This window comes from Canis lupus, chromosome 2 (assembly GCF_011100685.1).
Source record: "Canis lupus familiaris isolate Mischka breed German Shepherd chromosome 2, alternate assembly UU_Cfam_GSD_1.0, whole genome shotgun sequence".
Taxonomy (NCBI): Eukaryota; Metazoa; Chordata; class Mammalia; order Carnivora; family Canidae; genus Canis; species Canis lupus.
In genome coordinates, this window is record NC_049223.1 from 52,941,353 (window position 1) to 52,966,115 (window position 24,763).

Below are 24,763 nucleotides of genomic sequence, written 5' to 3' on the forward strand. Positions count from 1 at the left end.
CGTGGTACTTGGTTCAGCCAGTCATAGCAAATGAGTCCATTATCTTCACCAGAAAATCCCTGTGGCATGGTTTTGGCTGTAGCTCTCGAATCCTCTGATTTCTGGTTCTCCATCTTCAGGGCTTTACAGAGGCAATTAAACATCTCTGCAAGAAATCATTCTTATGTAAGTTAGCCAAAGTTTGTTTCCAACTGAGAAACCCAACTAATGCAAATATCATATTCTGAAGAGCTTTCCCTCTATAAGTAAATCTGGGCTTTGTTTTTTTTGTTTGTTTGTTTGTTTGTTTTTGTTTTGTTCTGCCTCTCTCATTGAAACAGCTCCTACTACTTCTGAGTCCCATGGTCCAACCAAACTTTCATAGGATTGGCATATCTGCTCCTCTTCTGTGGTTTCTGGGCTTCTCACTCATCCAGTCCTACTCCTCTCTTCCTTCAGGTAATACAAATGCAGTTTTCTTACATGTCTCTCCTTAAGGTTGGGTGATCTGTTGACCTTCTTCACTTAAAACAACCAGGATCAAATGGTTGAAGTTGTATTCCAGAGGAGATGTGCCTCTTGACACACTCTGCCAAATATCAACAGGCTGTGTTCCGGCCCCAGCACCTCACACTAAATGCTGACATTAAATGGGATATTCCAATTTTATTCGTGCTCTAGAGCGTATTGTGAGTAAGCTACTCAGTTGTCTTTACTTTGGGTTTAGTCACATTAACCCCATAACTTGAACTCTCGGCTTGCTAATACATTTTGATACGATATCCAGATTAAATCCACAGCATTAGCACTCCCTTCCTTATAAACAGATGACCCCGAGTCTATAGCCAGCGATGGGGTGAAACTGTCTTATCTGAACACAGGTTTCCACAGGCTCAAACGGCTGGTGAATTAAAAATTTATTTTGTTGGTTGCTCTGATATTTCACAATTCAGGAGACAGAGGGAAAAACAAATATATGAGAGGAGTGGAAATTACTAAGGCCAAAGCCCTCTGTTTCAAGTTCAAGGCAGAGAAGACGGCAAAGGGAAAAGGCTGACATGGTATGGTGCCCACTCGTTTTTGCCCGTTTCTACTTCCCACAAATGAATAGGAGATTCACCTTTATTTAGGGAAGAAACATGTGCTAGACACAACAGTGACTGCCCCACAAACAGTGTTCCCCTCAGTTCTTGGAACAGCCCTTGAAAATCACTACTGCCATTGTCATTCCCAATGACAATGAGCAAATATGTTTTCACAGTTAGTTGGCCAAGCCAGTAGCGTACATTACGCCAAAGGAAGGTCCTCCTACTACACGGAGAAAAGAAGAACAATGTCTTCGGCATCCTCCAAGAAACCCAAGAAGCAACAGAGTCTGTTTGCTCAGAGTAGCTATAATTAAATATGACAGGAAAGTCAAGTTGCTCCTCCGAGAAGCCAACAAAGCTGGATTGCATTATCACCTCTCATTACTCCCTCCTATCGACTCATCTCTGACAACACAGGTGGAATAGCCATCTTCTGGGGCGATGCCTGGTCAACATCCAGGACCTGATTTGTTTTGTTCACTTTTGTGTAATCAGACATTTTGTGGCTTTTCTACTCTCCTCTCTGGCTGCCTCTTAGAGTTGGAATACTTGGTGCATATTGTACAGCCGTGGATGGCTGTGGCCCCTTCTCTCCGGAGAACAAGATAGCATGGATGGTATATAAGGCAAAAAGTTCCTTTCTTCCTTTCTCCTTTGTTCCCTCGCATTAATAAGAATTTGAGTGAGTAATCTTGAGCAAACCGTTTAACCTCTTGCAACCTGGCCATTTCACCATATGTATCTGACGGCAGGGGCATGAGCCCAGCATCTCTCAGACCTCTACTCCTTCCACAAGAGGTAGAAGTCAAAACAAATGCACTCTCTTTCTTATGATGTGAATAATTGAGTGTTATTCCAATTACATGTCTCTAAGAGAGACAGCGTGTAGTGGGCATTCTTCTGAATGGCAGCTCCCACCCTGGGGATGGCAGTGGGCATCAGCCCTGACTGCAGCCCCATTCTGCACATGTCACTGGTCCCAGCCCCCCAGGTGCTGTATTTAAAAATTAGCTTCCTGGGACACCCAGGTGGCTCAGCAGTTGAGCGGCTGCCTTCGGCTCAGGGTGTGACCCCGGCGTCCTGGGATCGAGTCCCACGTCGGGCTCCCTGCGTGGAGCCTGCTTCTCCCTCTGCCTGTGTCTCTGCCTCTCTCTGTGTGTCTCTCATGAACAAGTGAATAAAATCTTTAAAAAAAATAAATAATAAATAAAAATTACTTTCCCAAACTTTTTATTTTCCAAGTTACACAGGGAAAATGTTTTGCTTAGAGCACCGCTAACATGGAGCACAAAGCACACTTTGACCTGGAAGGGAAGGGCAGAGTAATTTGGCAAGTGGAGGTTGACCTGCTCTCATTCATTTTTTTTTCTAATCAAACACCCCCGCATTGGAGATTCCAAAAATATCATGGGAAATTCTTTAGGAAATTTTCATGGTTGAGATATTTGAACCTCCTGTTGAATACAGAAAGCAAGGAGTTATACTTGGCCTCTCTGTTGCCAGAGCACAGTAATGGCCTTTCCACTGGGGGCACTGATCTGGAGCATTAATGTGAGGCTTTGAACACCCAGAAGGGTCTCTGGTGGGGCTGAGAAGGGGCTGCACCTTTGTGAATGCTGTAAGTGACCCTAGGGCCTCCTTCCTTTCTTTGCATGGAGAAAAGGGGGGGCAGAGCCAAATGATACATGAAGACTTCTTTATGTAGCAAGCGAAATAACCTACTGTTATGATTGGAACTCTCTAGCAGACTTTTTTTTTTTTTTTTTGAAATTAGAGGGGCTCTAGGGCTTACATGGAGATGCTAACCAGAAGTTTTAAGGCTCCAATGATCCAGGTTTTTTCTCTTTTTAAAGGAAGATTGTGGTGGTAGTAGTAACAGTGTTCCCAATAGCAATAATAATAATAATAATAATAATAATAATAATAATAAACATGATTAGGTATTTATTATGTTCCAGGAATCTTTAAATGTTTTCTGTGTATTGACTCATAAAATTCTCATGATAACCACAGGAGTTAAATGCAATTATTATCTACACTTAACAAATGAGAAAACTAATTCATAGAGACTTTTCACATGGCCACATAGTTGGATCAGGATTTGAATCCAAGAAGTCTGGTTCTAAAATCCACATGTTTTAATCTCACACACACACACATGCACACACATGCACACACACGCATACACATGCACACAAACACATGCACACACGCACGCACAAGCACAGTGGTCTTCACCTCCCCGGAGATCTCCCCAGGGTCATCTCTGACCTGTGATTCTCAATGGCAGCTCTGAGGTAGTTCCTGTTCACTGAAGTTGTCCCTAGTGATACTTCTTGGACACAGCCCCATCCCAGGGGCTCTCAGCACATGCTCCACTGGGGAAGTTTCTGCCACTGGAAGTGGCTTCCATCACCACTTCTTGTCATGGTTGTCACCAATGAATCATGGTTTCAGGCTTCCCTTCCGGCCAAGACCTTTTTTAGGGCCCTCATGGTATCTGCTGCTTCTACAGTAACATCTAAGACTATTAGGTGCTCCATTTTACAGATGAGAAAATTGAAGCTCAGAAAATTTAAATGTCTATCCTAGGATTTTATACTAAAATCAAAGCCAGGAGTAAATCGAATCTTAGAGTGCTAATTTCAGCACACTGCTACCAGGGGTATTATCAGTCTTTTAACTCTTTGACTTTATGGGCAAAATAGTATCTTGCTGTTTTAATTTATACTATTTTGATTATACTCTTTATAATCTTCTTTCTTGCCTATTGTCCATGTCAATTTTTGTTTTTGATGGTTTATCTTACCTGAATTGACTAAGAAATCTCACTGTAAGGGAGATGCTAATTCATCTACCACATATTTGGCAAATATGTTTTCAAGTTTGTCCTCTGCCTTTAATGTTTATTTTTTAGCCTGTACAGAAATATAAAATCTTCACATTGTCAAATTCATCCACTTTTTTCTTCATAGCTTCTGCCTTAGAAAAGGCTTCTCGATCTAAAATCATCTGGGTTTTTTTTCTACCTAGAAGGTAGTTTTACTTTTATACTTAATTTTTTAGTCCACTTGGAATGTATTTAAGTATAAGTTGAGCTAAGGTTTCAACTTGAAGTTTCTCAACTGGGCAAAGTTATCCCAGAATTATTTACTAAATAATATTTTCCCCCCACTGATTTGATCTTCATCATATTTTGAGTGCAATTTATATTTGGGTTTGATTCCAGGCTTTCTATTTACTCCCTGTGATATGTTAATCCTGATTCCATATGCCCTATGATCACCCCAGGAGCGCAGACAGTAGAGGCTGTACTCCTGTCTCAGCATCTCTCCCTTGGACACAAAGGGACTCAGCACCTCAGGCCTTGTCACTTGTTCCCATCCAAGTAGAAAAGCCATGATTCTGGGCCTTGAATCAGAGTGTACACAATGCAAAAAGATGCATCCTTCAATTATGTATGTGTGAGCTTCAGGGCTGGTGCTCCATATCCCGTGGTTCTCAAAATCAGAGAGCCATTTTCTACCTGTGACTTTGTTATTAAATACAGAATCTAGAATTGGAGGCTGGCCCATAATAGGATATTTTTCTTCTTTAATCAAAAAAAGTTTTGTTCCATTTAATGTGAGATTTTGTGGAGAAGATGTCACAGCCCTTACTTTTCCATAAGGTGTGCAGGTCATAAGGAAATGTGGAAAAACATGAGAATTCAAGATCTGAGCAACTGCATGGGTAGAAATTTAACATTAATCAGGGGGAGTTGGAGACCAAATTTACTGTTTTATTATTTTTTAATCCCTGTGAAATATTCATTTCTGTGCAATGTATGGTCTGGTTCAAGTCACTTAACCATACGAAAAGAAATATAAAAATTCCTTTTATCAGAAAATGTTACACCATTTCAGGCATCTTCTAGTCCAACCTCCTTGTTTTTAAGATGTGAAAACTGAGGCCCAGAGAGCTTCCATGACCTGCTCAATAGGTGAGAGCCAGGATTTAATAGGTGGACTACACTCTGCCCTCACCTCTCTGCTCACTATGTGGGAGTTAATTAAATCAAGCAACTCCACGTATCACAATTGTAATAAAATGCAAAACTCAAGTGAGGGCATGGGCTGAAAGTGGAACAGTTCTTCCAATTCATCAATCTAAATACATCTTGGATTGAGAAAATATACACTGTAAATAGCTATGAACAAACCCTCCCCCGACTTTTTCCTTTTCTGTCTTTTTCACCTTTCCCCCCCCCTTCCTTCTTCCTTCCTCCCTGTCTTCTCCCCTGCTCTGGAACCTCTCCTGCCTGCCAGAAATAAACCTCGCCTCACAGGCATCTTCTTGGAGCCCCCACAGTACATTTGGCTGCAATGGATGTGCCTCTCCTGTGTAGGATGCAATCACTCTGCAGCCTCTTCTAGCCAAGCTGTGGTTCTGGGTCCCATGGTTCAGGCAGGAACAAGGCAACGTGAAATGAGTTATAGCAAAATAGGACATGGACGTGCTTGTGGACACAGAGCTCTACTCATGTAGAGCTCTTCCAAGAAGCTGGATTCCAGGTCCTCTTCCACCACACACTCTAGTCACCTTTGGAAAGGAAGATGATGACACCACTGGCTCAGGCAGCAAAGGACCCATGGGTCCTCTGTACACATCACTAGATGAATGTGAACCCTTGGTTCACTCGCCTTCTCTTATTGGTCTCTACATGGTCTCCTTTTATGTCTAGTTCTTTAATCAGTGATTTTTTTAAAGGTTTTATTTATTTATTTGAGAGAGAGAAAGAGCGAGCACAAGCCAAGGGAGGAACAGAGGGAGAAGCAGACTCCCCACTGAAGGTGGAACTCCATCCCAGGACCCCAGGATTATGACCTCAGACAAAGGCAGATGCTTAATTGACTGAACCCCGCCCCCCACAAGCTCCCTTCATCAGTGATTGTTACCAAGGTAACAAGTAGGTACCCAGAACTGGCTACTGAAAACAAAATCCCAGACACTAATCTACATGGAACCCCACCCTTGCCCATGTGCAGGAACTACCACCCCAAGTGCTGTGCCTTTCATCTGTCTTGAATTTCTTTTTATATGATTTTACTGCACCCATGTATTCATGAAAATGTGTTTTTATAATTTTAGTTATTTTTTAACATTATAAAAAATGGTATTCTATGATGTTGGAGCTTTTCTTCGAAATAATAAGGGAGGGGGAAGGCTGTAAGACATACCAATGAAACAAGGCTGGCTACGATGGAAGCTGGGCGGTACGTACGTGGAGAAAAATCACAGTATTCTTTCTGTTTCTATATGTTTAAAATTTTCCATATGAAAAATCGCTAAATATTTTATTGCTAAGAATCATCCATGTTGTTACTTAGTTTCTGTGTATATCCTGCCATGAATAGTTCACAGTAAATCTGACATATTTTTGAATATAAGCAATGAAACGAAAGGAAATTTTTGATTCACTTAAAAATCCAAAGTAACAATACTTCCCTTTTTCCTACAGACTAGAGTTACCTTGATTTTCTTCATGCTTCTCCCTAGTTCTGCCCCCGGCCACACCCCCAGCATCCCATGAAGCAGATCCAGCTCACAGGAAGCACTGGGTACAATCTTGGCAATCCCATTTACCTCCCACTGTTCTTTGCCACCAAGACCTTGGCTTCCTGGGGTGCCGCTGTCCTACCAGGCGCATCTTCCTTCCCTGGCCTCAGGCAGCCGAGGACCCAGAAGAGCCCTAAAAGGAGAGGGGAGGGGAGGGTGTAACTTGTTGGATTCAAGTCTCCATAGTTGCATTCCCCCTTCTGCTATGAACAACCCCTGTCTGCCAGGTCCCACACGTGAGGGCTCCCTCCCCAGGAGCTGGGCCCCAGGTGGAGCTCAACATTCAGTCTTTCATGTAAGCACTGCACTCGGTCAAATCCAGAGAAATCCTTTTTTGTGTATGTGCCTCTCTTTTGCCCTGCTCAGTGAAAACTTTTGGGTTTTCATCCATGTAACATCAAATGCCACTTCCAAATGCCCTTCTAGGCTGCGCTGAGATTGACTTGCTTAGAGATGAAGCAACACCCTTTTTTCCAGGGCACCACGCTCGTTGCATGTCACCCCAAATGCTAATCATTTCTTTCTTCAAATATTTATTGGTTGCCTGTAATGTGCCAGCCACCAAGAAAGGCTCCATATGTACAAAGGCAAATAAGATGCAGTCTCTGCTCCTAAGACTTCCTCATTCAGTAGGGGACACAGAAAAGGACATGAACAAATGTAACAGAAGCACTTGCACTTGGGCCGCATCAGGACATCCATGGGCCCTGACACATTTGCCTTCGTTGGCCAACTTCTCACATAAAGATACAGAAAAATTATATTTTAAATGTCTACACACCAAAGAGAAATGTATATTTAATATTAATAATTACACATGAACACATTACTTCTAATTTCCAAAGAATTTAGGACATTTTTATGAGCTCCTCAAAGTATCACGGGCCCTCCCACCTGTCTGTCTCTGGTGCCCACCAGCAGACGCGGGCCATGTGTGCCAGCTGTGTTTTTTTTTTCCTCTTTCAGAATAACTCAGCTCCACCTCTTTATTCCTTCCATCTCCTTCTGACAATAAGAATCCTCTTCTGATGATAATCCTACGTTTGGTTTCCATCCATTGAAACCATATATACTGACAAAGAATAGCGATGAAATCACATTTAAATGGTCCAGAAATATTTTCTGCTTAATGATAACTTTAGTATATATTTAACTGAGTATATTTTTAATTTATCATGAGAGCAGCCACAAATATATCTGTCAAATAATCATAGCTGAAATGTGTTGAGTTCTAACCCTGTGACCAACACCAGGTCATACATACTAACTGATTTAAGGTGACCACCAGTAGTATTGCCACTGCCTTCATCTTACAGATCAAGAGTCAGAAGCACTCAGAGGTTAAATAACTTATTTGGGGGCCACACACACTTATTGGGGGCCTAGTATAAGGCACATCCAGGGTTTGAATCCATCAGGCTCCAGACCCTTAACCACTCAGCTAGATGACCTTGGACACACTTGTGTGACACATATCACACAAGGGTCTTTCTACGCAATTGTGAATTTTCTGCCCTCTACCAAACTGCAGCCTGCCGGGAGCCCACAGCCCACAGGCTGGGAACCTGTACTTAGGGTAAAATTTCTAACTTTTTATAGCGTTCAGCTGCCACTAGGACTCATTTAATACATGAAATGTTCCTATTTCAGGGACCGTCTTATGAGAACACAGGAGCCATGCTTTCCCCGTGCACCCTTGAGTTCATTCTTGTAGCTGAACATGAGCCAATGGAATGAGAAGCTGGGACATTCCCACCCCGTCCTCCCTACCCCCTAAAATGACTGAAGAGATTTGAGCTCTCTCCCTCCAAACCCCTGCATTGTTCGTGGGCTCTAGGCCTGGAATTATAGCCAGCGCCTCCCTGGGTTGTGCCTTCACCAACAATGCAGACTCACGGAAAAAGAATTTAGGTAAAAAAGATGATATGTTAGCTCCCAGGCCCACAAATGCCAAAACAATCCTTGTTTGCCAAGCAGGAGTTTATGTAATCACAAGACTCAAGACACTTTTAATTTCCAAAATGGTATTACAACCAGCACAATCATCCTGCCTAGGTAAGTGCCAAAATACTTTTCCCTAAGTCCTCCTAAAGGCTTTGGGTTGATAGAAAAATATCCTCTTGAAATGATACAGCTAACTCCAGAACTGAAGCTGCATCACAGGGGAAAGAGAGACAGGAAGGAAGAATTTGGACTGACATGTACATCATGGTGGAAGGGAAGCGATAACTGACCCATATATACAGGTTCTGGTCCAGAAATATTTTCTACTTAATGATAACTTTAGTATACAATCAAAAGCAATGATAGAAAATTATGATTTTTTTTTATATGGAGGGGCAGAGTCTGAGAGCTTGTCACTGCTTTTCATTCATACAGCTTGAAGCCAACAACGGGCTATGACTAGATAATATCCTATACAATTATGGAGGAAAAGCCATGAAAGCTGACCCAGAAGAGTCCATGAGACTGCTACAGGTAGATAACCAGGAATGAGCTAACAGATGACAGATCATGTGACCATTTAACACATCACCTCCTTTCTTGAAAAAAAAATATATTTTTTTTCTGTTTTTAAAAATAGATTTCAATTCCATGGCCATCTACCATAAGTCACTGCCTCTGTATACAGAAGTGCCTAATCCCTTAGTCAGAGTTCCTGGAATGAGATTCCAGGCAGAGGCAAATGCTTCAGTAAGGGCATGTAGATAGGTGACAGATGGTGGATTTTAGCCTTTCAACACATAACCGTAACCTTATGCACTGTCTGAGTCTATTTTCAATCCCATACACAAGGGCTTATTGTTTATAATAAGCTCTCCTCCAAACCCATTTCCAGGAAAGGTTCTCTGTGTGTGTCACCCTGCATCACTTCCCTGCATCACCCTGCTACACAGTGACCATGAAGACTCCAGGACCCAGGGCCAAGTGTCAAATGCCAATAATTGGGGGACTGGGCCGGGGGGGGGGGGGGACTTGAAATTTCCAGTCGTTGCTACTATTTATACTAACGTCCTGTCTCATCTAGTCTCTGATGCATCTTCGACACATTACTTAGATATTGCAGCCTTCCTTCTATTTTCTCACCTGAAATGAAAACCGATGCACATTTCACCAAGTCATCCCTACTTGTTAGAAAAGGAGGGAAGAAAAGAAAATTTTGTCTCACAGGTTAGGTTTCTATCTCAAGGTGGGAAAACTCAGTAATTTACACTCAAAAGTAAACAAGCTATACTCCCCACCCCCCCACCCCCCATCCCAGCCTAGGAGATGTGTAAACATTAAATGGGGAATTCTAATTTTACTCTTGGTCCTGTGTTCATGTTCTGAGTCAACTCTTGCCTTCTTTTTCTTTACTTTGAAGCTAATGAATGCAGGCCCCTGATTCCATCTGAGACCATGTAATTCCACTGGGCTTTTCAGAAGGATTGGGGTCAACACAGGGACATGCATTAGAATGAGCACAAGTTCTGGCTACATGACTCCAACTAAAATGTGAGGCAGAGAACAGCTCTGAGATTCATGAACATCAATTTACTTTGGGGAGAAGCTGGATAAAACTTTGAATTTGGTCTCAAAATAGCCTGGACAATTTTAGTTTTCTGACAGCATTTGGTGGCAAGCCTGTTAAAGAACACCATCTTGAAATTTCCCATTTGTGTGCTGTAGATAGCATATCATCTGGACACACCCAGAGCGTCAGAGGCATTAATCACCAAGGCACACCTGGCATGGGACAGTGATGTGAAGAGAGGAGGAGACAGAGTTTTAGATGGACCCTCATACCTTCGGTTTTCTACCTTGCTGCCTATTTGATTGGTGAACAGCTTACCTTATTGCACACCCGGCGAGGATGTAGGGTGCAGTGGTTAAGAGCACAGATGCTATAGTCGGGAGGACATGGTTCTGAATCCCAGCCCTGCCATGCACTGGCTCTGTGATAATGGACAGGTTCCTTCACTTCCCTGAGCCTTAGCTTTGTAGGGGGACCAGGATGCCAGGACTAGCACAGGTCGGGCCCAGGTTGGGGCTCAGGACTCTTTCCCTTACCCTTGAGTATTAATTTATGTATGAAACGTACTCAATCAATTCTCACAAACCATTACTTTTCACACAAACTATTACTGGTAGCCCAACGATGTTGAACTTGAAATTATGGTTTTATTATTACTCTGGAGAAAAAAACACTTAGAAGTTGCTGTTTCTGATTCCAGTTATCAAGTCACTTTGAGGTAGACACTTTAGTTCTGGGCTGAGCTACGTTGAGAGGCTCAACAGATGCAAGGCTAGCACTCACCCACTGTTCTCAAAGAGGGGTTATAACAGGATATTCGCTGACTTGACAACGTCTTAATGCCTGGCTGCTCTTGGCAATGGCATTGGACAGTGTCACTCCTCCATGCACCATCCCTATCGTTATAATGCGATTCTGTGAGACCTGAAGAGAAACAGGAATCAGAGTCCTTACTTTGGATATTCTAAGTTATTAAAACATCTCTGAAACACTGAAATTTTTTTAATTGAACTAATTTAGTAAGAAAAGTCACTGAGGTGGGGCCCAAGGGGAACTTCACCATCAGGCACATTTGAGTGCCTTAAGCTTAAGAACAGAGTCAAGATTGGGACACCTGGGTGGCTCAGTGGTTGAGCGTCTGCCTTTGGTTCAGGTCATGATTCTGAGGTCCTGGGATTGAGTCCTGTGGGGAGCCTGTGGGGAGCCTACTTCTCCCTCTGCCTATGTCTCTGCCTCTTTCTGTGTGTCTCTCAGGAATGTATAAATCAAGTCTTTAAAAAAATTTTTTTAAAAAAAGAACAGGGTCAAGATTATCCAAGAGGAGAGCTAGTCTGGCACTGATACTATCCCTTCCAGATTCAGTCATCATCACACCGTGATCATGCCCAGTGGCAAAAGGCTGAATATATGAGAGAAGAAGACTAATCACAAAGACTCATCTGGCAGGAACCCAGCTTGCTAGGGTAGGGAGCCCCATGCCTGAGTGGAACATGGCATTCCAGGGAGAAGCACTCTCCCCTGCCAACTTCCCCTGGTCCCTAGATGGCTGATGGCAGCAGCCCCTCTGTCTGCACTAGACTGATGGACTAATGTTTTCAGGAGTGACACAGCAAGAACTAGCATCTTTTTCCATGAGTGATCGTGTTGGCCTGTGTGGACTTAGGTTCTTAGACTTCTCATGGGCAATGGCCAGGAGAAAAAGTATAGACTTCTCTTCTCAGCAAAAATAAGGAATTGGAATTATTATAAATTGAACATTCAAAGAAATGTAGAGTTATTTCATATTCCAAACCGATGAAGCAGGATATATTAGTTCTGCCTAGGTACATTTGAGTTGACAGCCTTCATAACATCTGTGTTATGTGTGAAAGAATGTGTGAAAATTGAAAATAGCCAGGAGCTAGCTCACATCTTAGGAAGAGTTGTATCTCTACCTTACTGCCTTCTAGTCCAGATTTTCCAATGAGGAATGTGCTAAAATAGAGGTGAACTTATCTTTTGAACTGGACAATTCCTTCCCCTTTGGTGACTAATTTCCAATCCTTGCCTCTCTGCAGTCTTACCTTTGGCCAATTTCAATTAATTATGAAAACCTGTATTCAGTTTGAGGTTCCTGGCCTTCAGAGGCAGAAATGAGTCATATCAGAATGATCTTGTCTTAGCATTCTTTTCTTTTTTAGATTTTATTTATTTATTCATGATTGACAGAGAGACAGAGAGGCAGAGACACAGGCAGAGGGAGAAGCAGGCTCCATGGAGGGAGCCCGATGTGGGACTCGATCCCTGACCCTGGGATCACACCCTGAGCCAAAGGCAGATGTTCAACCGCTGAGCCACCCAGGTGTCCCTTGTCTTATCATTCTTGAAAAAACAAACAAACAAAAAAAAGAAACTAGTTCATTAGAAATCATTGTGGTAAATATTCTTGTAACACTACTATGAAGGCATCAAGAACCAGGACCTTCATCCCAGCTTTGTTTAAAATAGGCTCAAAGATACCTTTTAAATTGATTGGTTGTAATGCAAATTGTTGGGTTTTGTATGACTGTAAATAAACAGCCTCAGGCAAAGAAATACCTTTCTCCGGTATACAGAAATGTGCTAGGAGAATTGGAAATTTTATAATTTAGCTGACCAATATCACGTTTTTTTACCTGATAATCTCCAAGCCATGCTCGACATCAATACAATCATAACCCTGTCTGCAGGTGGAAAAGGTGCCAAACACTTGTTTCCCAGTTGTGTACCTTAGCTTCCATCGTCAGCTGTGGGAGAGAAACAAAGGGGATGTTGCAGAACCCGAATTTAAATACCTGTCTCTCCAGATCTAACATTCCCACCAGCATCCCCACATCACCCTAGTTGACTGGGGTGGATGGAGTTTAGGGGAGGGTGTGCATTTGTGTGACTTGGTTGATTCATAGAATCTGGCTGGGGATTGGGCTTCAGATTGAAGGGACACTTTTCCTCTGTGGGCCTGAGGAGCTGCAGCATGATTGAGCTCTCTCTAGTCTTCAGACGTGAATGAGCCCATTGGGAGGGAAGACCCAGTATGACCACAATGCCATCAAGACGGACACTCACACATTTGCCTATTTAAAAGTTTTGAATATGTGGAATTTAAGAAACAAAACAAAGGGAAAAAAGGGGGGGGGCAAACCAAGAAACAGACTCTTAACTCTAGAGAACAAACTGATGGTAACCAGAGAGGAGGTGGGTGAGGGGATGCGGTAAATATGTGATGGGGATTAAGGAGGGCACTTGTCGTGATGAGCACTGGCTGATGTATGGAAGTGTTGAATCACTATGTTGTACACCTGAAACTAATAGGACACTGTATGTTAACTGGAACTTAAATAAAAAAAAATTAAAAAAAAAAAAGTCTTGTGTATCAGGGCAGCCCGGGTGGCTTAGTGGTTTAGCGCCTCCTTCAGCCCAGGACGTGATCCTGGAGACCCGGGATCGAGTCCCATCATGCTCCCTGCATGGAGCCTGCTTCTCTCTCTGCCTGTGTCTCTGCCTCTCTCTCTCTTTCTCTGTGTCTCTCATGAATAAATAAATAAAATCTTAAAAAAAAAAACAGTCTTGTGTATCATGCTTATTGGGTACCCATCACTAAGTTCTTTAGGACACTTAGGTTAGACACATAGAAATTAGCAATCCTCCAAACTGAACCCCTTATTTTACTGACAAGTGAACTGGTCCAAAGTCACAGAGATAACAGATGGCAGGTCCATGAACAAGCTCATGGTTTTATGACTCTTAGTGTTCTATCATCTGATTCTTCTGTATGTAAAAACAAGAAGGATGTGACTTTTCTCCTGGAGGGGTTCACAATAATGGGGGGGATGAGACTTCATGCAACTGATCAATAGATATCTCAACATGAGACTATAGCAGGGATGGAGCAGAGAATTAATATATGCTGAGCACCTGCACCGTATAAAGGACTTCATTATACATTTTTTCACATAATCCTTACATCAAATTACGAGAGATAGCTAATTGCCCATCTTACTGGGAAGAAAACTGAAGCTCAGGTTCTGCATTCTTCGTTAGCATGGGCATGCAGCTGTGCCTCTCTTTACACATACTCCTCTGAGGACCCAGCATCAGTGGACTCCCAAGGAGGAGCGATTCAGTCAAAAGCTGCAGGAAAAACAAAGCCTGAGTTTGGTGCTTTGCACCCGCTTTGGCACAGAGAAGCCTCAATAGGTGGAGGAAACATGGTTGGCTTCCTCATGCTTCTGTCACCACCCAGAGAAGCCTACAACTAGTGACACAGCCACTTGCCTACGGTCTCAAATATAAATTGCCTAGAAAATTGAGCACGTTGAAGAGGAATTTGGCATCTTACACCTGCTGCGGCCCCATGTATAGATGGTCTATTCTGGGCAGGGAGTCACACAGCGTACAACAGGGAGCTCCTGAGTATGTAGGAGACCCCAATACCCGTTTTGTGAGTTCGAGCATTTCCTGAAGAACCAGAACAGGCATAATGAGCACAGGGGTGGGGTGCTGGGTAGCTGGACACAGCTGTATTCCAGTGTTGAGGGAGAGACAGGCAGGCCAGAGTAGGACCAGTAAGGCGGTGTGGTATGTGCTGAGTTTAAGAAGGACAGTTCGAGGCAATGTGGTCTAAAGGATCTGGCTAGACAGAGAACAGCGAGAAGCTCTTCAGGGAGGGTGTCAAGGTGAGAGAAGGAAACCCCAATGCTTAGATGGACCAGAGAACACAAAACAGAGCACGGCAGCTGGACAAGAGACAGTTTGGTGAGGACTTCTCCATGTTAGCAAGTTTACAGACTCATAATCACAACCACACCAGCCTTGATCACCCACCTACAGGATCTCCGGACTCCTCAAGGATCCCATTCCACTTTGAATACCTTTCCATGGGACCCTGACACTGTCATGTTCTCTCTACCTGTGGGATGCTGAGTCAAGAGGGAAAGAGAAAAGATGTGGTCAGAACTGAAATTTTATCACTCCTCTTCCCTAAACAAAGTAGAAGGTCAAAGCAACAGATCAACCAGATTCACATAAAAACCGAATCTGAACTTTGTGAAGGAGCCTCAGAAGGCACACAGACCATCAGGTAAAGTGTGCCAGGGAAATGAGGCCACTAGCTGTCAATGGGCATGAACTGCTCCATGAGGAATTTCCATTAGATGTAAGTTTGATGGGAGGTTCCAACACTGGATCCCCAATTTTTTTTAACTCGTGGTGACTATAAAGGTGGAAACTGGAACTGGTGTTGAGCAAAATTTCTCTCATGCAGCTAAAAAGGTGAGAATGATTTTCTTAAGGAACAAATGGAGGCCGGACATAGGGGCCGGCACTTCCAACCGAGACGGCAAATGCTCTGCTTAAGGACATGGGAGACCTGGAATAGGCAGTGGGCTCCTTTTGGCAAAAAATCATGTTTGTTGCCTGTTTGTCTTTATTTCTGACTTATTCTGGTAGAGATGGGCAGATAGAAGCCTGGATCCCTAGGGTGTTGACAGGGTCGTCACAAACAGTGTCAGGGTGTGTACTCTGCACAAACGTGCCCAGAGATGGGGACAAATAAGGGCTGAGCAATCACATCTCCCCATGGAGTGAGCTCCCTGAGGGGAGGCCTTGAGATTTGGGTTCCTTCCATCAGTCTCTCTCTACAGCAGGACCTGACGCTTCGAAGTACCACTCAAGCACCCGTTAACTGAGTGAATAGGGAAATAAAGTGGTCTCAGCAGCATGGCATCAGGCTGGACGATCACAAAGAAATACTCAGGAGGCCCCTGAAAAGATGTGAGGCCACTGCCAAGGCACGTGTATCTGATATACAGTGTTCGGGTCTGCCTAGAAGGTAGGAAATGGCCAGACATGGCCAATGTGGAAAAGCCAGGAGCAGAGGTGTGGGAAGAGGGCTGGGAGAGTGGCAGGCACTGCTGTGTGCTCACGGAGCTCGGGCTCCCCTTTTTCCTTACCAACTCTATTCAGATTTTGTTTCAGGTGGCATTTATCTCTCTAAAATCTTTGCTTTCCCAGACAACAACAGAGGCATGAACATTCATCTCAAGTGGATGAGACAATGAAAAACCTGCTTTCTGGGAAAGTTTTGTTTGGCTGCCCCAGGTGTTGTCCCCTAGTCCTCTTTTTTTTTTTTTTTAGCTCTTTGGAGCCCCTCAGTGCTTCCTGCTTTCTGCTGAGAGCAAAGACACTGAGTGCAGAGAAGGGGCAGCCATTTTGTGACCATGAGGCAACAAGCATGAGGCAAAAGGCTTACATTACAGGGAGAGGAAAGAAATATTGAAGGGGGCCTAGACCACTAAAGACCTTACAGAGCCCTTGCAGAGGATTGCTCACCTCCAGACTTTTAATGTGTGACAATAACACCCCTCATCTGCTTGGTTAAGCCGCCACAGTTAGATTTGGTTACATGCAGCTGATATGACAAGCAACCACCAGGAATGTAAGCCAGCCAGGGATGCTTAGAGATACTTGAGGAGGAGACACTACTTCTTGTATCCAGTATGGTGACTTGGAATAAGACTGTTGGGTGTTCGGGAACATAGTGATTCCTCATGAAGCAGAAGGACCTGGATTACATAATTATTTTCCAACAAAGCTTTTGAAGTTACTTAAATACACTATGAAGACAGTCTGTGGACTCTCAAATACGTGTTTTTGGGATTTCCATTCTGCCAACAGCAGAAATGACCTCCAGTTGAGCAATGCCTCAAAGAACCTTCTGTCCAGATCTTCCTCAAGCTTGAGCTACAAAGAAAGTGGTACAAACCAGTTTGAGAACCTCACATGCCTTCTGTTGCCTAATGCCACGGAGCCAAAATGAACCCATTTATTTTGAATGGGTTGCTATAAACTTGATCTCCAAATTACTGGTGGGTAATTTTAGTGTTCGTGATCTAAAAGTACCCTGTGATTGTAAGGAGGAACAGTTGATATAATCAGTGTCATCAAAATAACCACCTCGTTTCACACACTAACACCTTGAGTTTGTTGACATTATTGGTAACTGTGCTACGCCTCTATTCTGCTTTCCACAACACTGGTGTGAAGTAGTGTCCTGAAGAGCTGTGGGCTCTTTGAAGTATATTTGGAGACTTTTTCTGCCCTTCGCGTCCATGCAGCTAGAAACAACAGGGAGGTGTTGATTGGTAGGTATATTTTTAGTTGAATTACTTCAGCCCCAAACAGGGAGTGCTTCAGGCAGTAAGTAGTGAGATATATCTGATTAGAACTCATAAACTTTGTTTAGGCCTCCTCCTATAGCTAAGTGGCTGGCGTGGTGTGTCATGGCTACAGGTGTGCATTTTGGTGGATGCCCTCAGGTGACCCACTCATATGAAAAAATGATGTCACTGTGACAGACTAACTACCTTTATTATTCTGTGGAACTTTGAAATTCATTTTCTAAAATATCGCCTTCCCTATTCACATCTCTGTGAGGTACTTAGATGCTATGCTAACCACTCAGCCTCCCTCCCCAATACACACACACACACACACACACACACACACAAACTGAAAGCCAGCTTCAATATGAGCCCAGCTCTCAATTACTTCCATAGAAGGACCAGAAATGTATGAATTATGTTCAGATGCACAAAAGCAAACACAGACTCTTGATTTTTTCTCTCAGATCCTATCTTATTCCAGAGTACTTGATTTCCGCAGAGAGCAGAGGAAAGTTAATGCTGCTGCTCTTTGTTGTGCCTTGCATGTTCCAGGCCTAACATGATGTGACTGTTTGGATCCTGCCTCTGTTGCCCATTCTTGTCTCTAGCGTGACACGGCTGACCTCATTTGTACCTAGCACCTGAAGTAGAAGCTGTGCTTTTTGCCACAGCCTCCTGCCGTGAGGGCTCAGCACCATAAAATAACCTCTTCGTTCTCTGTCCCTCTGTGGCTTAGGAGTCTATAGTACTTCTGGATTCTTCTACTTAGACACACGAGGCTTCTGGGGCTCCATGTGCACCAAGAAGGGTACCTCCAGCCTTTCGGAACTCCCATATGTGTGGTGCCATGCTGGCCCAGTGCTAGGCTGAAGACAGGGAGCGCCCCCATAAAGGGCTTTTGAATTAACCAATGTTTACCTTGAGATGTTTGGGGTGGGTCAGCCTGCTGTGAGAGTTTCTCCAACCTTCTTCCACATGGAATCTTTATCTTGATGGTAAGTCATTTTCCTCAATTCTGATATATTTCTTGCCTCTCTTTCTCCTCCCGCCCTGGACTCCTCTCTCTGGAACCTGAAGGGCTTTCTTACTTTCCCTTTCAGTCAGATGAAATGTATTCTTACATCATATCTTCTTTCTTCCTTTTTCTAGGTCTTATAAATAAAGCTCTGGAGTCCAAATTTACCAGACTTGACTCTAGATAAGTAAAGGGAAGATTTACAAAGTAGAAGGCTCTTTTTTTTTTTTCCCCAAAAAAGCTTGACTTTCAAGGCTACTGTCATACTATAAAATCAAAACATTAGCTTATCAACTCAGAGAGAAATGATAACCTCTGAGTTTAAGTGTCTGCCCACCCTCTCTCTTTCCCTGTGGCCATCAACTGTAAAGGCCAAAGGAATTTAAGGAAGCACGGTTTGCTAGGGATTAATATTTGAAGGGAGGAGGAAGAGAGACTAGTTTAATATTTTAAGAATATTCTCCACCGAGCTTATGGGAGAGCCACTTGTTGCATATTAACAATATGCCAGGCACTCTGTTAAGTGTTTCCCTTGCTTTTTTTCATGTGATCCTTACAGCTCCCAAAGAGGACTTTACTTATGAAGACACTAAGGTCTTAAGTCAAACTCTCTTACCTACCCATCAACCCTAACCTTTAGAAAGGTTATCAGTTTGCTGAAAATCATAGAAGCCATCAGGAATGGAGCTAGGATTTGAGCCCATGGGTGTGCCTTGATAATTTGCAGAATTAGTGATGATGACACTGTGTCTCAGAGAGGACAGAGGGGTGATGACAAGTAAATCCGTTCCATATCCAAGAGCACACATCACATATTTCATTATACCTTGCTTTTTCATGTTTTTCACTAAAATTCTCATGCTCTTTGAAACACATCTGGCAAATCCAAGTATTGCTCATTGGAGGAGATTGGCAAAAATTTGGCAGAAGACAGAAGGACAAGGGCATAGAATGTTCATAAAATACCAATTCCCGGGAAACAAACTTCCATTTTCCTGGTAAGTTCATTAATTTTTCACTCACATCATTTTTGAAAAGGATTTTAACGAGCCATTTATTGGAAGTCTGTTAGAGGCCTACATTGTAGATGCTATATTTTTATTGGTTCCCTTTTTATGAAAAGGCAAAACCAAAGTACACAGTGTTCAGAGGACTTTCTTAAAATGGGAGGCATCTGAGTCACAGAAGTAAAGTTAAATTCTCTAAGCTTCCGGTCCCATAATATCTTTCTTTAAATACACTTTTGTCCTGCAGCTTAACTTTACCAAGATCACAGGATGATTCTGTAGGAAGAAGAGAATCCATCTGACCTGCCTACACGGCAGTGAAGCAACCTCCCTGGAACTCGTTTCTTTTCACACTCCAAAGAAATCATGTTTGAAACAACAGAGGTGGCAGGAATTTAGGGAAAAAAGAGTAAGTCCAATGTTCTTAAAAAAAAAAAATACAGGAAGCAGTGTTTCTTAAAGTATAGATCAATAGTGTAAAAGCCCATATTTCAATACTGTCATGTTTTGTAACTCATGCCATCTATAACTTAGAATACACTCTTAGGGAGAAAGAAAAGCAAATAGTCAAGCTTATCTAAAGATAAATGACACAATGTTCCAGAACAGCAGTGAAAACCATTAAGATCAGTGGTTGATGCGTATGAAAACACCTTAGATTCCTTTAGAAGCATTCTTTCATATAATCAAAGGTGATTTTAAAAAGATGAAGACTCCAAACAAAAACAAAGAAGTGAACTGTAAGAGAAATGTGGAGCGAGAATATTATACCAGGAAACAAGAAGAGTTTTAAATACATAAAGTAGAGGAAGATGAAGGAATAAACAGGGCTATTAAGAGAGAATGCAAGACCTTTTTTTTTTTTAAAGTGGCCAAGACGACTTGAGAAATGAAATGACTTCTTTGTCTTAGTGTGTGAGCAGGATACACGGGGACAGATGCCAGAAGCAGGCACGTTTCCCAAAGGAGGAAGAAACAGAAAAGAAAATTGGTTTCCCGCCAGAACAGGTGGCGTGTTGACATGTACACATCTGACAGGCAGGATTCTGCAACTTTCCAAGGGTCTGCCCAGGCCCATGTGAGGTTGTCTCTAAGACTTCAGGGCAAGGCACCACGGGGGAGGCTCAGTGAGATGGTTTCAGATGTTTTTGGACACATGAGAGATAGCAATGGAGGGTAAGAAAAATCATGGAGCAGCCTGCTGTTGAGCACAAGGCTGAAGGTTGGGCTAAACCGGTTCAGTGCTCATGGTCTGATATTTTTAACCATCCATTTGGGAGAAGAGCCAAACGTCTGGTTAACTTCAGTGCCGGCAGATACTCACTCGCTCAACTCCCTTTGACCTTCTCAATACTGTGAAAGCTTCATCAGGACTTGTCTTCCTTTTTTTTTTTTTTTTCTTATCTTTTTTTTCTTTCTTTTTTTCTCCACTAGTAGCGGTACTGGAGGTTACTAAGTGGGTGGGTGGGTCTGAGATAGGGAAAGAATACGGAGGTTGGGGGGGGGGGGAAGTTGAGGCTAAATGTTCCGACAGAGTTTAGAATCCTCTACCGTCTGTCTAACTGCCTTTTGTTATCATCTGTGACTGGGGCTCTGTAAATGGCACACCTACCCAATCACAAAAATGTCTGAATAATAGTCTGGGGCCATATCTGGGGTAAAATCATCAAACCAAATAGTGATGACTTGAGAGTAACATTTCTGGCCTGGCAATAATTGAGAGGCAGTAGAGAGTTGTAGTTACAAGTGTGGGCTCAGAAATAGGCCTACTTGGTTTTGAATCCTCATCCTACTTATTGACTGTGATATTGGGTATTGAACATGAACGTGTTCTTGGGTATCAAAACCTCCAATGCCTTAATTCCCTCAGTTCTAAAGCAGGGATGATAACAGCACTTCTCTGGAGCAGAGGTCTCCCAATACATCCACTGCGCTATTTCTTCTCCCTCCTGGGAGCACAGGAAAACCACATTTCCCATTCTATTCCTTCACCTCTGTGGGGCCTGGTGACCAGTTCTATTAGAATGTAGACAGAAGTGAGAATGACATTCCTGGGCTGACCCCTAAAACCTCCCACGAGATCCTCTGGGCTCCTTGTCTCTTCTCACGCTCCGCTTGCCAGTGGCAGAAGATCTAGGAGAAGATTCTGAGACACCCTCCCCTGCCCCCGCAGCTATTGCTGCCTTCCCAAATCATGGTGTGAAAACCTGCCTGCCACTCATGTGATTGACAGTGATTTAAGGAAGAAATCAATCTTTTCTTGTATGAAGTCACTAAGATTGGAGGATGTTTGTTATGAAAGTTAACCAATTCTAATACCACCTCAAACTATTAGTCACCCATGACCAAAAAAAAAAAAAAAAAAAAAACCCAAAAAACAAAAAAACAACCAAAACTACAGCATAAAGTCATTCTAAAGATTAAATTATGATGAGATGAGCACTGGGGGTGTTATACTGTATGTCGGCAAATCAAACTTCAATAAATAAATAAATAAATAAATAAATAAATAAATAAATAAATAAATATTAAATTAGTTACTATACATAGAAACTATCACAACGGTATCTGATACATGCTAAGCTCTCCATAAATATTATCTCACATATCCTCATCAATAGAGAACTGGCCAGTTGGGTATAACCCAAAAACATTTGGGTAATGTTTTTGCCCAAGTAATACGATTTTCTCCTTCTCAGCAAGTTTCAGCATGGACTGGGCCATCTACCCTTCACAGTTGTCCAACTGGGTCTATGACATGCTGCAAATAATCAGTCTGGGACAGACTGGGCAAGGCAGGATATTTGAAGGGCTGGAAATCTGCAAGAACCTCTAAGTCTCAGGCATTCTAGATGCTCAGAGATACTTTTCCCAAACACCTAAGTTTCAGATGATCTGTAACACGACTTCAAGATTCCAATCAGGAATTCCGTCAGAGAAATCACACCAACTGCTTAATACTTGCACTGCAGGGCTGTTGGGTTTCTCAACAGCATAGGCGGAGAGCTCAGCACAGAACACGGGAGGTAAGCACATGCTCGGCATCTAATAAATTGTAGCAGTACTACTCATAACAATAGTGATTATCACTATTATTTGAATCCTTTTCTCCTTAGGACTGCAAGATGTGTCTATTGCACGCTTTCTATCTTGGGCTCTTTAGAAAGCGATTTTGTAGCCTGATGCGGCTGGGGCCTTGCCCATTCCGTGATACCACCTTTCCTAACATTGCATTTACCTTTTCCCTGCCTGCAGTCAGGGGCTTGCTCTTATGCTTGCTCGACCTGATGAGGCTAACTGGCCCCTGCCCTCTATAGCATCCTGTACTTGTTCGCCAGCTCCACCCTTGTGTACTGTGGCATGTCACGCGTGAGCTAGGCAACATCGCACAGAGGTCTCAACAATAATCAGGCGGCAGACGGTGATTTTTTTTTCGAAAAAGCATTAGTCTCAGCTCTAGAATTCCCCTTTTTTCTTAGGTTCAGGTCAATAGATAAAGACCTTAATGTTCCTTTAATGTGGGGATGAGCAAACCTGGCTGCTTATAGGTTTGGCAAACTCCGTCTGGCTGATTTCCAAGCACTATATGGCTGGCAACTTCTCAGGCTATTTCTGCCAAACGCTTTCTCCCCTTAACCTCCATGTGTGTATGTATTTCAAAGGGAATTTAGACCATAAATTTCTAATTTATTCATACCTAACTGATCAAAGCTGTGGCATCGGTCTTGATCCACACTCACAGGTTGTAAGTTCTGTTCCTGTGACCCAGGGAAACCTACAGAGGTTGGCAACAACCACCTCCGAGAGAAGAGACAAAACCGTTGTCAGGGCCTGCGACACAGCTAGCTCACATCTGTCCCGCAGACAATATTTAAATGGACTTACCCCCTTTGAATTCCAAAGGGAAGGTCAAGAAAAAGGTTCCCCAAATCTCTCTTTGGCCAGCAACATGAAATGGGAGAAGCCTGGACCCTCTCTCAGGGAGACACGTCTGGGGGCAGCGAGCCAGTTGGGAGAGTTCAGGTGCAGGAGCCTGGTTTTCCGGAGCTTAGTTTATGGGACACTGTAGACAAGACCAAGAAAACATGCCCTGTCCGCATCAAGGAAAAAGGCAGGGGTGCCAGGGAAGGGAGGATGGAAGGGAGGTTGGAAGGGAGTGGAATATGACAATAACGGGGATTCTTGGTGCTCCCTCGAAGCCACTCTTTGGTGCTATGTCTGACCTGACAACAACACACTTGGGATCTAGGGTCTTGGGGCCTCCAATTTCCAGAAGCAAAAGAAACCACTGCAATACTGGCTAGGAGAGAGTGACTATAAAAGGCAAATCTTTCCTAAAAGTGTATGGACATCAAGCAGGCCAAGTTCAGGCTGGTTAAGTGCCCAGGTTATTTTGCTGTGATCCGTTTTCTTCTTCCCTGGCAACTTTTTATAACGTTGGCTCTCCTCCCACAGATGACAGAGCATCATGTGAGTGTGCACGGAGGAGGTTCGCTCTGCAAATATTCCAGGGAAGCCTGCTCTCCTAGAAAGGCAGGTGAAAAAATGCAGCAGATTTATTTTGGCTGCCCATGAGCTAGAACAGGATGGAGGGGTCTCACCTCAGAAAGATAGGAGGTAGCCTCGGACAGTCATAAAAAATCACTAACTGTACAGACTTTATTTTTTTTTCAGTTTACAAACCAGTTTTAAAGGAATGTTTCAAGTTAAAAAAATAATAAAATAATACATAAATAAATAAATGTTTCCAAGATGTCCCTCCCCTTCTACCCCGAGAATAGACCCACGGAGAACAAAGTTCAAAGGTATAAAAGGAAAATGTTTAGGATGTCTGCTTATCAGCAACCATGGGATGTTATGACATCAGTTATAACTTCCGAGGACAAGATGTGGTTGTTGTTGTTTTTAATTTTTTTAATAAAATCCCCTGATCCTTGGTTCTTTATTGCTGGCCTATACACCCTTGTGTCCTCTGATCCTCTTGTGAGTGGGTAGGACTCAGAACTTGCCTCTAACCCAACAGGATATAGCAAAAGTGATAGGCTATCACTTTAAGGATTATGTTGTGTTACGTAAGGCCCCGTCCTGCTGGCAGATTGGCCCACACGGCAGGGGGCTCAGGGCAGCTTCCACTGAGAGACGCAACCAGCCAGAGGCCTCAGCGTCACAACCACCAGGAAATGAATTCTCTCTAAAACTTGAGAGAGCTTAGAAGCAGACTCTCACCCAGGGAAGCCTCCAAATGAGAATGCAGCCTAGCAGACACCCTGATGACAGCCTTCTGACACCCTGAGCAGGGGACCCTGCTAAGCTGTGCCCAGACTCCTGACTCACAGAATCTGCGGGGTAATAAATGTTTTTCATTTTAAGCCACTAAATCG

General features: G+C 43.2%; 1 long non-coding RNA gene across 10 annotated transcripts in view; it reads right to left on the reverse strand.

Moving 5' to 3' along the window:
• LOC119870277 overlaps positions 1-24,763 on the reverse strand; it is a 55,384-nt gene that overhangs the window by 20,351 nt on the left and 10,270 nt on the right. For 3 of the 10 annotated variants that reach the window (XR_005355628.1, XR_005355631.1, XR_005355630.1), the window contains exons 2-4: positions 12,834-12,944; positions 10,963-11,103; positions 6,693-6,798 (exon numbers count right to left, since the gene is read on the reverse strand). This is a non-coding gene — a long non-coding RNA (uncharacterized LOC119870277). Of the gene's footprint in view, positions 1-13; positions 146-2,203; positions 2,252-6,692; positions 6,799-10,962; positions 11,104-12,833; positions 12,945-14,197; positions 14,329-15,021; positions 15,117-16,527; positions 16,939-18,278; positions 18,555-23,079; positions 23,181-23,267; positions 23,446-24,763 lie in introns of those variants that run through there. The other 7 variants (XR_005355635.1, XR_005355632.1, XR_005355637.1 and 4 more) reach the window with 7 other exon arrangements.